We start from the raw sequence: 18195 nt of genomic DNA on the forward strand, positions 1-18195 counted from the left end.
TATATAGGATGCATTCATACATAATAAGCACAAAGACACTTGATATTTGGTAGTTGTGAGATCTACTGAATTTCTAGTTGTCTAGCTTGATGGCATTTTCTCCACAGTGTGTTTAAGCTTAACGGTATCATAGGTTGATCTCATGATACGTTTTGGAAATGGTAGAGGTGTTTGCCATTGTATTTTTGAGCAGCTTTTCCATTGCGCCCATTAACTCCTTTATGGTGGCCACTAAATTGGTAAAGCTACCTTTGAGATTCTCATTGTACCTAGTCCAATTGCTATGCGGTGTGGGAGTTAATATCTTCAAAATCTTCTCAACTAGAGTCGGTGAGGAAGACTAACTTCAATGCCTCCCATGTGCCAAACTATCCATTTTTTAATCTTTCATATCCTATACATATGAAGTTTTTGGACAGGGGGAGGGTCTGGTCGTCGTCGCGAAAGTGACTCTAGGGTCTCAGAATGGTCAGCCGTATAGGCTATCTTAAACGTTGTTACATGATTGAGAATTAGCAATCACGTGGTACACCCGCTAGATGGTCAACAACATCATCTAGCCAACAACATCTCCACCCAAAATAGATTTGACTACAAAGAGGGTGCTCAAGCCATGGGACTTGATTGAAGAGCTTTCTACGGGTTCCAATAGATTTTGGGCCGATAGCTCTTTGATTGTTCCAGCTGCACTTTTCCTTTTAATGCACCTTGGGAGGGATAATTGGACTTGCTTCTGTGTTGAGCATTCAAAGGAGTGCTAGCCTTTATCGTTTCAAATTTTTTTTGAAAAAAGGTAGTGGTGTACCTATGCAAATCAGAGGGTTCATTGAGAACCATAACGAGAAATGAGAGGATGCCCATTTTCTTGGTTCCTAATTCCCTCGAGCTTTCCTTTTATCCTATCGAAGAATTTTGTCTCTAGAAGCCTTTTCGCTTCTTGCTCGTGTAGATCCTAGGACCCATAAGTCAACTCTCGATTCCAATCCTAGGAGCCATAAATCAACACTCAATCCAATGCAAAAGGAATGTGTAGACCCTATTGAGATAGTCAAATGTCATCTTATGTCGAAATTCACCAGTACTTCTATAAGAGGTATGCAATGGTAGCCCTCGAGTGAAGTTGTGATGATACTACTTGCCGTAGGTGGTCCCACGCGAAGGAGGAGAGCATAAGGGCTAAGGAATGGTAGCACGCAACTGAAGTTGTAATGATACTACTTGCCATAGGTGGTCCCACGCATAGGAGGAGACCATAAGGGCTAAGGAATAGAAGCGGTGAGGGGGGTACATCGCTTGAACGACTTGTGGTTCAATTCGGGGAGGGGCACCCCATCCTCTTCTAGAAATGAAACTACCTCCTCTCCCCCCCCCGCCCCCGCGCCGTTGTGAGGTTTCTCGTGAAGCTTCGTCTCGGTGTCCCAAGCGTGACGCTGGGTGGGAAATTCATCACAAGCAATTGATAAGCCCTCCATTTCTCTTTGATATATCCCTTTACACTGACTCTAGGCACTGCTCATTTTTATCCGGCCCATTTTGTCTCGAGGACGCTGCAACATTTTCTTGCTGCAACTTGCTACTACGAATGTCATGACATTGCTGCCATGCGGCGCATGCATGGTTCCCACTGCAAAACGCTCTATGCTCTGAGGCGAATCGTAAGTGGCAGGTGTGTATTAAAATGCTACCATCCACCTGTGATATAGACGACTCCTACTCCTGATGAGAGCCATCCATATAGTCTCGACTAAACTCGGTCGTAGGATACGTATAAAAAATTACATCGTTGGACGTGTACATTTACACTCGGACGGGGTGCGTAGGGACCCCGTTGGGTTTGTGTGAGCTCATGTCATATCGCTTGTTTCCCTCTGGAGTCTCTGCCATCTGGGGCTCGCTCAGAGGCCCGAATTTCTGAAAGTCCACGGTCTCTTCCGTGCACTTGGGAACGCGGGCAGGTGCACTATATTTCCGAGTTTGTGCGCTGTTGGTTCCCATGTGACCAGAGCCTGCAGATGGCAAGCTTGGCATCTTGGCATCTGAGGGCGTTTGGTCTAGTGGTATGATTCTCGCTTTGGGTGCGAGAGGCCGCGAGTTCGATTCTCGCAACGCCCCCCCATCTGATCATCACTTCTGGCGCCTCGCAGCCACGCGAGACGTTCGGAGCTCTTCTCTCACGTCCGGATGGTGTAGTCGGTTATCACGCTAGTCTCACACACTAGAGGTCTCCGGTTCGAATCCGGGTCCGGACATTTGACCGATCGCTTTTGCCACCGCGCATGCACGCGCGGGGGAATTGATTGGAAGTGTAGTCGGTTATCACGCTAGTCTCACACACTAGAGGTCTCCGGTTCGAATCCGGGTCCGGACATTTGACCGATCGCTTTTGCCACCGCGCATGCACGCGCGGGGGAATTGATTGGAAACACGAGAGCTTTTGTGCCAGATACTCCTGCCTTCCAAACTCCCGAGCCCTACTCACATTGGGTGGACAGTTGCGCTACCCCTTCACAGTTCCCGTTCAAGTAATCAGCTGGCTTACATGGTCGGCGTCTTCCACGACAAAGACTTGGGAAGTGTACCGTCTTGTGGATGGGCTTCCTCTTCCAAACAAGTTCCCGAAACTGCGTGGGCTTTGTCTCGGTTGTCTTGAACATCGAGATTGCAAGCATGCTCTATCTTGGAGTTAAAAGGTTTTCAAGGAGCTTTGGTCTTATAGTGAGCGCTCTCAAATAGTGCGCATGTAAGTTCTAATGTTCTCATATGGGCATCTTATCGACAAAAAATTTGAATGAAATTCAGAAAGCTCTTGAAGAGCATGCAATCGATGTCAGGTTCTGGAATTCATCCGTACAAAATCTATCGTGTCCCCCATCTCATGCATGAATGTTTTGGTCAAACTCCCCTTGTAGGGCTCTTTCAAGACCTCGAATTCCCCCCAATATATATACTCACACAAACAACCCGAGAACCTTATCGTCAACATCATTGGGACTTATTAGAAAAAGGAGCATTGGCTAGTATGGTTGTTATAATGGCATTTGGCTTTACAAATTTACAATTTCAAATTAGTCTATCTGGGCCAAGAAAATCAAATGCAGATATCTATATCCTTTCTAGGTAGGCTGAATATAAAGACACATCAACATACACAATGCTGACAATAAATGTATGATAGTAGGTAGGCTAATTTAGTCTTCTTGCTACTGGAGCGAATTTTACAAGATCCTTCACACTAAAAGCATATTCTACAAAGTGCGTGTTGCAAAATAATGTGCACACTCTATGTCTATCATCATGATTATTAACCCTCACAAGATAAGAGTGTTGCTGAGCATTTGAAGCGGACGCAAGAACGATTGGAAAAGATAAAAGGGTGCCAGAATCGCATTCTTTGGGTCGTCGTGTGATCAAATTTTAAAGAGCTCAGCGTGCTAATTTAGGCATCGCATGATATCGATAAGGTGCTCGTGCAATACTTCCAACTCATTACAATTTGTTTATTGTAAACATCTAGTGAAAGTCGAGCTTGCTCTAAGTGCCAATTGTATTATCACTCGAAGCTACGCTTAGAGGACCTGCAATAACTTAATCTCTATTTATTTTTGTGAATGTGCCTACCAAAGCCAAAGTGCATGTAAAAGGGAAAAGAACGTGTCATGAGCTTAGTGGAAAGAGCTCTCGTGAAGGTAAACCCTAGAACCAAATCCTAATGTATATAATGTGTACATTTAAATAGAGAGCTTATTTTTGCGTGTGCAACTTTCGAGTGCGTGCGAGAAGCGAGCTTTTGAGCGAGCTTCTCTAGGCAAACTCTCTCTCTCTCTCTCTCTCTCTCTCTCTCTCTCTCTCTCTCTCTCTCTCTCTCTCTCTCTCTTTGTGACTCACAAGGTGACTCCTATCCCATGGGCACACACATAGACTTGAAGTCAACACAACTCTATTACTACTCTTCACATCTATAATCAGCTCAATATATCTCTAGTTTATGTATAATAGAAACATTCATTGTCAAGATTCAAAGATTCAACATGCTTTCATTTGCATGATTTCTTGGTCTTTGAGTTGAATTTCAAACCTTGACAGGACCTATACAAGAAGAAAACAAAATTCCTAATCTTAGAGAAAATGACAAAAAAGGTTAAATAGAGTTACATCTCAAAGGAGGAAATTTTGAATTTCAAATTTCTAGGGCATTCAAAAATATAAGCAAAAGAATTTAAATTATATGAAGTTAAATTGTAGTGATTTCCAACGTTTAAGCTAGGAAATTTAGATTCTAAAATGCTTACATATCAAGTAAACACATATAACCCAACTTGGTCTCAAGCATCCTTTGACATCGAGCTTGGTCATGTGGTCAAGCTCAACTTCAAAGAGGAAAAGCAATATAATTAGATGATGAAAAGATAAACAATACTTTGAATTAGACCTCTATTTTTTAGGAATTAGAGGGAAAATACATGGGTGGACTCTGTGTGTATGGGAGGTTAAGAGGGCTAAATTAGTGTGGGAAAATTCATGCTTGGATCTCTCCTAGGCTTGAGCTCAAGGCCAAGCTATGCACCCAAAGATCTCCCTAACAAAAAATAGTTTAGAATACAATGAACTAGAATTTGTATCCACAACACAAAGTACATTTAAAGTACATCCAAGAAGGGCGTATAGGGAAGTCATGGTATTGTAATTGACTTGTATATATTTAGAGCACATTGAACTAGAAAGTGTGAGTTTTGAAAATAAACCTCGTATCCTAAATTTGTATCATTACATTAAAGATGATTAATCAAGAGTATTAAGAAGGGTCCACCCTAATGAGATTTTGATGAGAGAGTAGACCTATATTCCTATTCCATAAAATGAGCTTGCCCTTACTACCAAGGCTTGAGTGTAGTGCTAAGTTCTACTTCCAAAGAGAGCTCTAAGATAGAATAGGAAATCTCTTTCCCTCAATGCAAGGCTTGAGTACAAGACCAAGCTCTACTTCCAAAGTTAGATCCCAAGATAGATTGGGAACAATCGTGCCCTCATTTCCAAGCTTGAGGCCACGCGCAAGTTGTAGACCCTGAGAGGACTCCAAGATAGAGTGCATGGGCAAGTGCTAGACCCTGAGAGGACTCCCAGATAGAGTAAGAACTATCTTGCCCATAGGGCCTTGATAAGAGAGTAGAACTATATCCAAGATATAATAGGAACTATCTTGGCCTTAGGGCCTTGATGTCAAGCTTGAGCGTAGGGCCAAGCTTTTCTTCCAAAGTTATTTCCAAGATAGAGTGACAATTGTCATTCCCTTAGTGCAAGTCTTGATTGCAATGCCAATTTATGCTTCCAAAGAGAGCTCCAGGATATGGTGGAAACTATCTTGCCCTTAATTCCAGGCTTGAGTGTAGGGCCAATCTCTAAACCTAAAGAAGTCTCAAAGATAATGTAGGAACTACTTGCCCTCAGGGCCTTGATGATAGAGTAGAACTATCTACAAGATATAGTCGGAACTATCTTACCTCAGGGCCTTGATGTCAAGCTTGAGCATAGAGCCAAGCTTTGATTACAAAGAGAACTCAAATATACATTAGGAACTCTCTTGCCCTTAGTGGGAGGCTTGAGCACAGGGCCAAGCACATCTTCCAAAGCAAGATCTCATGATAGATTGGGAACTATCTTGACCTCATTGCCATGATTGAGTGCATGTCCAAGATTTAGACCCTAAAATTTCTCCAAGATAGACTAGGAACTATCTTGCCCTTAGGGCCTTGATGTTGGGCTTGAGCATAGGGCCAAGCTCTACTCCCAAAGAGAGCTCCAAGATAGAGTGGCAATTGTCTTGCTCTAGTGTGAGGTTTGAGCATAATTCAAGTCCTACTTCCAAAGAGAGCTTCGGTATAAAGTGGTAACTATCTTGCCCTTAGTGCAAGGCTTGAGTGTAGGGCCAAGCTATGGACCTAAAGAGGTCTCAAAAATAGAGTAGGAACTATTTCCCCTCAAGGTATTGATGAGAGAGTAGAACTATCTCCAAGATATAGTAGGAACTATGTTGCCCTTAGGGCCTTGATTCATGACTTAAGTGTAGGAACAAGCTCTACTTCCAAAGAGAGCTCCAAGATAGAGTAGGATTTGTCCGGCTCTTAATGTAAGGCTTGAGAGCGCAGGGCCAAGCTATACTTCTAAAGAAAGCTCCAACATAGAGTGGCAACTGTCTTTCCCTCAATGAGAGGTTTGAGCATAGGGTGGACATCTAGACCCAACGAGGCCTCCAATTTAGAGTAGGAATTGTCTTACCCTTAGGGCCTTGATGACACAACAAAACTATCCCCAAGATGTAGTAGGAACTTTTTTGCCATAGGGCCTTGATGCCAAGATTGACTTTTCTATATAATAGAGAAAATTAATATAGAACATGTGAGTTCTTAACAAGAACTATTATCTCTTGAAATTTAATCCTTATACTAAAAATAATAAATCAAAGGTACTAAGAGCTTTAGCTTAAGGAGATCTTAATAAGAAAGTAGAACTATGTTTGTATTCTAGAAACTAGCTTGCCCTGAATGCCATACTTGAGCATAGAGACAAGCTCTACTTCAAAAGAGAGCTCCAAGATAAAGTGGGAACTATCTTTCCCTCAGTGTGAGGCTTGAGTGCAGGGCGAAGCTCTACTTCAAGAGAGAGATCCCAAAATAGATTGGGAACTATCTTTTCCTCATTGCCAAGCTTAAGCTCTACACCCTAAGACATCTCTAAGATAGAGTAGGAACTATCTTGCCCTTAGGGCCTTGACGATAGTGTAGAACTATATCCAAGATAGAGTAGAAACTATCTTGCCCTTGGTGCCTTGATGATGGGCTTGAGCATAGGCCAATCTCTGCTTCCACAGAGAGCTCTAGGGTAGATTAGGAATTGTCTTACCCTTGATGCAAGGCTTGAGCATAGATCCAAGTTTTTCTTCCAAAGAGAGATCCCAAGAAAGATTGGGAACTATCTTGCCCTCATTGTTAGGCTTGAGCACATGGCCAAGCTCTTGACCATAAGAGGTATCCAAGGTAGAGTGGGAACTATCCTTCCCTCAAGGCCTTCATCATGACAGAGTAGAACTATCTCCATTGATAGAGTACAACTATGTCCAAGATAGAGTAGGAACTACCTTGCCCTTAGGGCCTTGATGTCATAATTTACTTCTATATATTTAGAGAAAACTAGACTAGAAAGTATGAGTTCTGAAAAGAACTCTCATATCTTGAATTTGTATCCTTATACTAAATATCATAAATCAAGAGTAGTAATAGCTCCACCTGAAGGAGTCCTCGATGAGAAAGTAGAACTATGTTTCTTGTCTAGAAACTATGTTGCTCTCAATGCCAAGCATGAGTGTATGGCCATGTTGTGATTTCAAAGAGAGCTCAAAGATAAAGTGGGAACTATCTTGCCCTCAATGTGAGGGACAAGCTCTACTTCCAGTGAGAAATTCAAGATAGAGTGGAAACTACCTTTCCCTAACTGTGGGGCTTGAGCACAGAGTTGAGCCTACTTCCAAAGAGAGATCCAAGATAGAGTGGGAAATTTCTTGCCCTTGATGCTAGGCTTGAGTGCATGGCCTAAAGGGGTCTCTAAGATAGAGTAGGAACTATCTTGCCCTTTGTGCCTTGATGAAAAAGTATAACTATATCCAAGATATAGTAGGAACTATCTTACCATCGGGACTTAATACCATAATAGACTTCTATAGATTTAGATAAATTTAGACTAGAAAGTGCGAGTTCTTGAAAAGAACTCTCATCTCCAAGACAATGTTGGAACTATCTTGCCCTTAGGGCCATGATGGGAGAGTAGAATTGTGAGATATTGGAATTATTTTCAATAACTCACATCTCTTGTATATTTGTATCCTAGTACAAGAGATCATAAATCCTAAGTGATAACTTAAACTCAAGAAAGCTAACTATTGAGTACTCTTTTTGGATCATGTACTGTAAATGACCAATGACAACTTGAGATGAGTGTATACTAACAACTTGAGATAGAGTAGGAACTATCTTGCCCCCAATGCTAGGCTTGAGCACAAGGTCAAGCTTTGGACCCAAAGAGGTCTCCATAATTGACTAGCAACTATCTTGCTCTCATAGCCTTGATGATAGCATGTAACTATATTAGTTTTCTCACTAGTTGTTCTTAGTGCCAAGCTTTCCCTAAAGGCTCCAATGAGAGAGCAGACCTATATTGGTATTCTCTAAATTATATTTCCCTCAATGCAAGGCTTGAGCGTAGGGCCAACCTATGCATCCAAACTATATTTCTCTAAATTATATTTCCCTCAATGCAAGGCTTGAGCGTAGGACCACCAACCTATGCATCCAAAGAGGTCTCTAGCATAGAGTTGGAAATATCATGCACTTAGGCTGCCCTAACGACACTATATCTATGGTAGCCCAATGATAATTTATAGTACATCGAACTCAAATGTGTGAGGTCTCTCTTGAATTTTTATTCTTATACAAGAGACCATAAATCGTGAATGATGGATTAAATCTCAAGGAAGACGAATATTGAGTACTCTTTGTGGACCATGTATTGTAAATGACAAATGACAACTTGAGATGAGTGTATACTAACAAATTTAGGTAGAGTGGGAATTATCTTGCCCCCAAGTGTGAGGGTTGAGCAAGTGGCCAAGTTGTGGAACCAATGAGGTCTCCAAGGTAGACTAGGAACTATCTTTCTCTTAGGGCCTTGATGAGAGAGTGGAACTATGTCAATGTTTGCAATGTTAAGCTTGCACTCAAGGCCCTGATGAGAGGGTGGAACTATATTGGTGTTCTTAGTGCCAAGCTTGCCACCAAGGCCCTAGTGTGAAAGTAGAACTATATTGGTATTCTCTAAACTATTTTCCCCTTAGTGTGATGCTTGAGCTTAGGGCCAATCTCTACATCCAAAGAGGTCTCTAACATAGAGTTGGAACTATCTTGCACTCAGGGCTAGTAGGCTTGAGCACATGGGCAATATCTACAACCAAAGAGATCTCCAAGACAATGTTGAAACTATCTTGCCCTAAGGGCCATGATAGGAGGGTAGAATTATGAGAGAGTGGAATTATTTTCAACAACTCACATCTCTTGCATAATTGTATCCTAGTATAAGAGATCATAAATCCTGAAGGATGACTTAATGTCAAGCAAGATGACTATTGAGTACTCTTTTTGGATCATGTGCTATAAATGACAAAGGAAAAGTTAAGATGAGTGTATATAGACAACTTGAGGTAGAGTGGGAACTATCTTTCCCTTTGGGCCTTGATGATAGAGTACAACTATCTCCAAGATAGAGTAGGAATTATCTTATCCTCATGGCATTGATGTAGTAATTGAATTTTTCTCTATAAATTTAGAGAACATTAGACCAGAAAGTGTGAATTCTTGAAATGAAATCTCATCTCCTGAGTTTGTGTCATCATACTAGAGATAATATATTAAGATTAGTAATAGCTTCACCTCAAGGAGATCTTGAAGGGAGACTAGAGCTATGTTCCTATTCTAGAAACTATGTTGCCCTCAATGCCAGGCATGAGCGTACGGCCAAGGTCTGCTTCCCAAGAGAGCTCCAAGGTAAAGTGGGAACTATCTTGCCCTTAGTGTGAGGATTGAGTGCAGAGCCAAGCTCTGCTCCCAAAGAGAGCTCCAAGATAGAGTGGGAACTTTCTTGCCCTTGATGCCAGGCTTGTGAGTGTGCATGGCCAAGGTCTAGATCCAAAGAGGCCTTCAAGATAGATTAGGAATTATCTTGCCCTTGGGGACTTGATAATAGAGTAGAACTACATCAAAGATATAGAGAGGAACTATCTTTCCCTTAGGGCTTTGATACCATAATATACTACATATTTAGAGAAAATTAGACTAGAAAGTGCGAGTTCTTGAAAAGAATTTTCATCTCCAAGATAGTGTTGGAACTATATTGCCCTTAGGGCCTTGATGGGAGAGTAGAATTATGAGAGAGTGGAATTATATTCAACAACTCAAAACTCTTGTATATTTGTATCCTAGTAGTACAAGAGATCATAATTCCTAAATGATGAGTTAGTCTCAAGTAAGATGACTATTGAATGATCTTTTTGGATCATGTAATATAGATAACCAAGGACAAATTGAAATGATTATATATTAACAACTTGAGATAGAGTGGGAACTATCTTGCCCCCTAGTGCTAGTCTTGAGTGCAAGGCCAAGCTTTGTTGGACCCAAATAGGTCTCCAAGATGTCTAGACTAAGAACTATCTTACCCTTAGGACCTTGATGAGAGAGTGGGACTATATTGTTTTTCTCGCTAGCCATTCTCAGTGCCAAGCCTACCCTCAAGTCCCTGATGAGAGGTTAGAACTATACTAGTATTCTCTAAACTATATTGAATTAGTGAGGCCTGAGTGTAGGGACAATTTGGGCATCTGAAGATGTCTCCAATATAGTGTTGGAACTATCATGCACTTTGGGCCTCACAGCCACTATCTCTATGGTAGCCCACTAAGAGAGTGGAACAATATTGGTGTTGTCACTACCAAGCTTTCCCTCAAGGCCCTGATGAGATATCCAACATAGATTACATTTAGAGTACATTGAACTAGAAATTAGTTCTATTCATTTACAATACACTGAACTAGAAAGTGTGAGGTCTACCTTGAATTTGTATCCTTATACAAGATATCATGAAACCTAGACTTGAGATCCCAAATGATGAAGATTTAATAAGATGAATATTGAGCACTCTTTGTGGATCATGTACTATAAATGACCAAGGACACTTTGAGATTAGTGTGTAATAACAACTTGAGGTAGAGTGGGAGATACTTACCCCCCCATTGCCAAGCTTTGAGCACATGGCCAAGTTGTGGACCCAAAGAGGTCTCTAAGGTAGGCTAGGAACTAACTTTCTATAAGGTCCTTGATGAGAGAGTGATACTATATCGGGGTTTACATTGCCATGATTGCACTCAAGGCCCTGATGAGAGGGCACACCTATATTGGTGTTCTTAGTGCTAGGCTTGCCCCCAAGGCACTAATGAGAGAGTAGAACTATATTAACATTCTATAAAATATTTTTTCCTTAATGAAACACTTAAGCATAGGGCCTATTTGTGCATCATCCAAAGAGGTCTCCAACATAGAGTTGGAACTATCTTATACTTAGGATTATGCTTGAGTACATGGGCAAGATCTACAACCAAAGAGATCTCCAAGAAAGTGTTGGAACTATCTTGCTCTTAGGACCCTTATGGGGGAGAGTGAAATTATTTTCAACAACTCACATCTCCTGTTTATTTGTATCCTAGTATAAGAGATCGTAAATCTTAAAGGATGACTTGGTCTCAAGCAAGATGACTATTGGGTACTGTTTGTGGATCATGTAATATAAAAGACCAAGGAAAACTTGGGATAAGTGTATACTAATAACTTGAGTTAAAGTGGAAACTATCTCACCCCCCAATGCTAGGCTTGAGAACATGGCCAAGCTTCGGATCCAAAGAAGTCTTCATGGGAATTATCTTGCCCTTATAGGGCCTTGATGAGATAGTGGAACTATATTTGTGTTCTCACTGGCCATTCCCAATGCTAGCGTTGCCCTCAAGGCCCTAATTGAGAGAGTAGAACTATATTGGTATTCTCTAAATTATATTTATCTTAGTATGAGGCTTGAGAATGGGGCCAATCTATGCATCCAAAGAGGTCTCCAACATAGAGTTGGAACTATCTTGTACTTAGGCTCTCATTGCCGCAATCTCTATATGGTAGTCCAACAAGATAGTGCAACTTTATTTGTGTTGTCATTGCCAAGCTTGTCCTCAAGGCCTGAATGAAATATCCATCATAGAGTACATTGGACTTGAAATTTCTCCTATTTATTTACAATTCATAGAACTAGAAAGTGTGAGTTCTCCCCAAAATTTGTATCCTTATACAAGATGTCATAAATCCTAAATGAAGACTGAATATCAAGTAAGATGAAAATTGAGTATTCTTTGTGGATCATGCACTGTAAATGTGTAAACAATTTATGATTGAAGATAGTCTATATAATTGATTACAAGAAATGTGCATTGATTGAATTAAATTAAAGATTTAAGTTCTAAGATCAAATGTCACATTTCCCTCAGATGCAAAAACATATGTGAAGTGATTGGTAGATCAAGTTGAGGCAATCAAGGATCCATAACAAGATGTCAAATGAGGAGTATACAATGCAAATATAAAAAATGGAGGGTGAATTTTCTTGGATAGATGTTGCAAAGAAAAGAATCTACATTTGGGTATGTGTATATTTGATCAAACCCAATGATGTACATCAAGGATGCCATGGGGTTTTCAATTGTATTTCAAGTTCTTTCAAGCATTGGCACACATTAAAAAGAAAACCCTTATTTTTGGATTTATGAAAATGAAAATATTTGTCATTATGAAATGGGCCTTGAAATGGGGAACTTGAAAGGATCATATCTTCTTTGGGATTACAAGCACAAGAGATAATACATCCTTTAAACATGTTCTTGAGACAATTTCTATTTTTTTCTATATTGGAAATGAACATGATTATGATGGGTTTGAGTGTTTCTAAATATGAGAAGGTGGATCTTAGGATTTACAATATTGTGAAAGGTGAACTTCAATAGAAGAAGATACAATTTATTCATGAATGTATTAATACAAATTGTAGAGTTAGGGAAGACATCATGGATGTTTTTTATGATGGATCTATTGCAAAAATAGTCCTAGAAACTCATAAAATCTTGGTATGTTTGGTTGAAATGCTTAAACTCCACGAGGGCTAGTATGTATCACGTGGGTTCAACAAAAGGGATTTTTAAAATACCATTTTTGCACATTTTTTACATACAAAAGGGTCCTATATAAAGGGGTTACTTACAAATTGAATAGAAAACGGTTATATTTCATTAAGGAAAATTTCAAAGATGAGGATATTTACAAATAGGCCTTGAATGCACGTGATATAGAGGATATACATATAGTGAATTACGTGGGATATAGTATAAATCTATATTTCTATAATGATAATGCAAAATTTTGCATATAACTCATATATCCAAGCAAAAAAATATTATTTTTCTCTTCTTTTGACATGTTTTTCATTTTTACTCTCAATTTTAAAAAAATCTTGTTACAAACCATGCTAATTGTTTTTGTACATTAGAAATGATCCCTTAAGAAACCATATTGATTGTTCTTGTGCATTAGAAATGATCCCTTATGAAACATTGATATTTTTAAAGCTTAAAACTTGTGATGCACATGAAATAGATATAAATAAAAAATTGTATTGATTATCAACATGGTCTATAGGCATAATCTGAGATTAAAATTATATGGCCTATAAGGCCAAGCTCTACCTCAAGGGGATCTTAAAGAGATAGTTGAAAGACCTAAGTACATGGCTAAGATTTGCCACTAAAGAAACGTTGAAGAGAGAGTTGAAACTAGCTTAATAATAGGTCCTAGCTCTTAGGGTAAGGCTTGACCACAAGGCTATGCCAACCTCAAGGGGATCTCCAAGAGATAGTTGAAATTGTCTTACCATCAAGGTTAGGCTTGAGTGCATGGCCACTGGCCCCAAAGAGAAATTAAAGGCGAGCTGAGACTATCTTTCCTTAAGGTCAATGCCCAACCTAAAGATCTCAACGAGAGAGTTACAAGGTCATTCTTGACTTCAAGAGTTGAGACTCTCTTTCCTTGAGCTCCACACTTGACCTCAAGTTAAAATAGATAATGAAGAAAGTGCATGGCCAAGTTGTACCCTTGAAAGAGACAATGCAAATAGTTGAAACTAGATTTCCCATAGGGCTAGGATCACCTCAATGAGATCTCGAAATGTGATACTTGTATATTGAAACTTAAAATTATTATTTCAAAATAGGGAGAGATTACATCAATTCTAGAATATTTAGGTCTTATATTGTACACAATATAAGTGTTGATATGAGTTCATCTTTGCAATCCATTGTGATCTTTATAGGTCTTTTAATTGAGAAGGATATAAGATAGCATTACCAAATATTTTTATTTTGAGAGGCAAATGAAAGATGAAGTGATGGAGGAATCATTTGGCAGTAATCTTTATGTTCCTACAACACAGATCACCACAGACAAATCAATATTAATAGTGGGGCTAGATTTGAACAGTTTATTATTTAGGTATCGTATCCAACCATGATTGCTTCATGAATCTATAATGTATGGCCCTAACAACTATCTAGTGTCCCAACCTATTTGTATGTATTGCTTGAATACTTTGCTAGAAAGATGTAATATTGGAATCTAGTCAACCACACAAGAGCATAATATCATATCAATGGTTACTAGAAGTTTACAACAAAAAGTAGGGCACGATTTAGATCTCTTTATCATTAAGAGTGAGGAGCACTACTACAAATTTAAGAAAATAACAATGTATAGACCTGGGAAGCTAGGCGTTAAAAGAAAGGTTCAAGCCCTTAGTAAAAGTGGCTATGCAATTTGGATGTGATGCTAGTACACAAATAATCCTTATTGATGATGACCCTTATAAGGGTTGTGTAACACCAAGTGCAAACTGCATCTTTCCATCCTCTTTTAATATTAAAGGAAAGGAAGATGACATGCTTATAAGGCACTTACTTCTATACTTGCTTGTGTTGAATGATGATTGTGATATGTGAAGTGCTATTGTAGACACTTGATATGGTCGGATACCTCTATCTGAAGGGAAAGCTTGGCACAGACAGGTTAGAGGAGTCATGCGAGTGAATGGAATGGTATGAATAATAGATGATATAATAAATTTTTTTACACAAATATGTTGTCTCCTATAAAAGGAAAAACTATAGTTCTAGCTATAATTACTGGAGCGAATTTTACAAGATCCTTCACACTAAAAACATATTCTACAAAGTGCGAAAGGTTTTCAAGGAGCTTTGGTCTTCTAGTCAGCGCTCTCAAATAGTGCGCTCTTAGAGAAGTACCTTTCATGTAAGTTCTAATGTTCACATAAGTTTAAAATCTCTAACTCATATGGGCATCTTATTGACAAAAAATTTGAATGAAATTTTAATGATAGTGAAGTGAATGAAGAATCTTGCACCTGTCCATGCCACCTTGTTTGGGGAGCTAAAAATAGACCTACCAGTACAATCTCTATTGGGGCACTCTAGCTCTCCGATACATTTTCTTCGGCGAATAATACTGAGAAATGCTATCAATGTTGACGTGAGCTTTGTGTAGCAATGACCATCGTACTTTTGCTCCATACCCTTGGATGTATATTGTCTGCTATTGGTGGAAGCTCATACACCACATTGCCATAATAAAAAACATGGATCTTCTCCACTCTCTCTGTAGTGCTCGTATTCTGAAGCAAATGACGTAAGACTCGACGTCGGCACCCCGAAGACATTATGTACTCAACCACACTTACAACAAAAGAGGATTGTCGCATCCCCTCCTCTTCCACATCAAGTGTGATAGGGATGGTTTTTTTTTCTCAATGTCCAAGGGGGGTGGTGAGGCTTCCACGGTGATTGTTGTTTTCTCAATGCTATTAGGGCTCAAGGGGGTGAGGTCTATGCTGGGGGAAGGCTACAATGTAGGCCCATTTCCTTGTTTGACAAGATAGTCTTGCGAGACCAAGGTATCCATAACATATACCTGGATAGTCTCATGGTCATTGTTACAATCAACCGGTGTGCTTTGTATTTGGCCATTTACATGGGTGATAGCAAGAACAAGGTAGCCATTGCCTTTGCAAATGTCTTTCTTCTTCAACATCAGGAACTGACTACTTGTGTAGTGCATAATAGGTTTGGCAGAGAGGGACGATACATATATGCAGACCTCGGTATTTGGCGTAGCACTGGATGTTGGATCCATTTCCAAAGCTATGTACACATGTACACATATATGGGTGTCATTGAAAGACTTAGTGTGGGGGTGTATGTCATATATAAGAGAGGGAGAGAGAGAGGAGGCTATATAAAGTGTGTGCATGAGAGAGAGAGAGAGAGGGAGGGAGATAGAGAGTGTACATGCATGTGTGTGCGTGAGAGTGCTATATATATAAAATATTTGGCATGAGACAGAGAGAGAGTATGTGTGTGTGTGTGTCTATGTATGGATATGGGTGCTAGATATGAGAGAGAGAGAGAGAGAGAGAGAGAGAGAGAGAGAGAGAGAGAGAGAGAGAGAGAGAGAGAGAGAGAGAGAGATAGAGAGAGAGAGAGAGAGAGAGAGAGAGAGAGAGAGAGTGTGTGTGTGTGTGTGTGTATTTTCTCAATGCTATATCACTCGAAGCTACGTTTAGAGGACCTGCAATAACTTAATCTCTATTTATTTTTGTGACTATGCCTACCAAAGCCAAAGTGCATGTAAAAGGGAAAAGAACGTGTCATGAGCTTAGTGGAAAGAGCTCTGGTGAAGGTAAACCCTATAACCAAATCCTAATGTATATAATGTGTACATTTAAATAGAGAGCTTATTTTTGTGTGTGCAACTTTGGAGTGCGTGCGAGAAGCGAGCTTTTGAGCGAGATTCTCTAGGCAACCTCTCTCTCTCTCTCTCTCTCTCTCTCTTTGTGAGTCACAAGGTGACTCCTATCCCATGGGCACACACATAGACTTGAAATCAACACAACTCTATTACTACTCTTCATATCTATAAATAAGCTCAATATATCTCTAGTTTATGTATATTAGAAACATTCATTGTCAAGATTCAAAGATTCAACATGCTTTCGTTTGCATGATTTCTTGGTCTTTGAGTTGAATTTCAAACCTTGACAGGAACCTATACAAGAAGAAAAAAAAATTCCTAATCTTAGAGAAAATGACAAAAAGGGTTAAATGGAGTTACATCTCAATCTTAGGAGGAAAATTTGAATTTCAAATTTCTAGGGCATTCAAAAATATAAGCAAAAGAATTTAAATTAAATGAAGTTAAATTGTAGTGATTTCAAACTTTTAAGTTAGGAAATTTAAATTCTAAAATGCTTAGATATCGAGTATACACATATAACCCAACTTGGTCTCAAGCATCCTTTGACATTGAGCTTGGTCATGTGGTCAAGCTCAACTTCAAAGACGAAAAGCACTATAATCAGATGATGAAAAGATAAACAAAACTTTGAATTAGACCTCTATTTTGTAGGAATTAGAGGGAAAAGACATGGGTGGACTCTATGTGTATGGGAGGTTAAAAGGGCTAAATTAGTGTGGGAAAATTCATGCTTGGATCCCTCCTAGGCTTGAGCTCAAGGCCAAGCTATGCACCCAAAGATCTCCCTAACAAAAAATAATTTAGAATACAATGAACTAGAATTTGTATCCACGACACAAAGTACATTTAAAGTACATCCAAGAAGGGCGTATAGGGAAGGCATGGTATTGTAATTGACTTGTATATATTTAGAGCACATTGAGCTAGAAAGTGAAAGTGTGAGTTTTTGAAAATAAACCTCGTATCCTAAATTTGTATCATTACACTAAAGATGATTAATCAAGAGTATTAAGAAGGGTCCACCCTAATGAGATTTTGATGAGAGAATAGAACTATATTCCTATTCCATAAAATGAGCTTGCCCTTACTACCAAGGCTTGAGTGTAGTGCTAAGTTCTGCTTCCAAAGAGAGCTCTAAGATAGAATAGGAAATCTATTGCCCTCAATGCAAGGCTTGAGTACAAGACCAAGATCTACTTCCAAAGTTAGATCCCAAGATAGATTGGGAACAATCTTGCCCTCATTTCCAAGCTTGAGCGCATGGGCAAGCTCTAGACCCTGAGAGGACTCCAAGATAGAGTAAGAACTATTTTGCCCATAGGGCCTTAATAAGAGAGTAGAACTATATCCAATATATAGTAGGAACTATCTTGGCCTTAGGGCCTTGATGTTAAGCTTGAGCGTAGGGCCAAGCTTTGCTTCCAAAGTTATTTCCAAGATAGAGTGACAATCGTCTTTCCCTTAGTGCAAGTCTTGATCACAATGCCAATTTATGCTTCTGAAGAGAGCTCTAGGATATGGTGGAAAATTTATTTCCCTTAGTGCCAGGCTTGAGTGTAGGGCCAAGCTCTAAACCTAAAGAGTTCTCAAAGATAATGTAGGAACTACTTGCCCTCAGGGCCTTGATGATAGAGTAGAACTAACTACAAGAATTTACAAGATATAGTAGGAACTATCTTACCTCAGGGCC

At 39.5% G+C, this 18195-nt stretch overlaps 2 non-coding genes across 2 annotated transcripts; both read left to right on the forward strand.

The window, feature by feature from the left end:
- Positions 1 to 2040: 2040 nt before the first annotated feature.
- TRNAP-UGG (transfer RNA proline (anticodon UGG)) lies at positions 2041 to 2112 on the forward strand. The gene has a single exon. It is a non-coding gene; the product is annotated as a tRNA-Pro (tRNA).
- Positions 2113 to 2175: 63 nt separating this feature from the next.
- On the forward strand, positions 2176 to 2249 carry TRNAV-CAC (transfer RNA valine (anticodon CAC)). The gene has a single exon. It is a non-coding gene; the product is annotated as a tRNA-Val (tRNA).
- The last annotated feature ends 15946 nt before the right edge of the window (positions 2250 to 18195 follow it).

Source organism: Lygodium microphyllum, chromosome 1, assembly GCF_053477565.2.
Source record: "Lygodium microphyllum isolate KBCC chromosome 1, Lygodium_microphyllum_v1.1.10, whole genome shotgun sequence".
Lineage (NCBI taxonomy): Eukaryota > Viridiplantae > Streptophyta > Polypodiopsida > Schizaeales > Lygodiaceae > Lygodium > Lygodium microphyllum.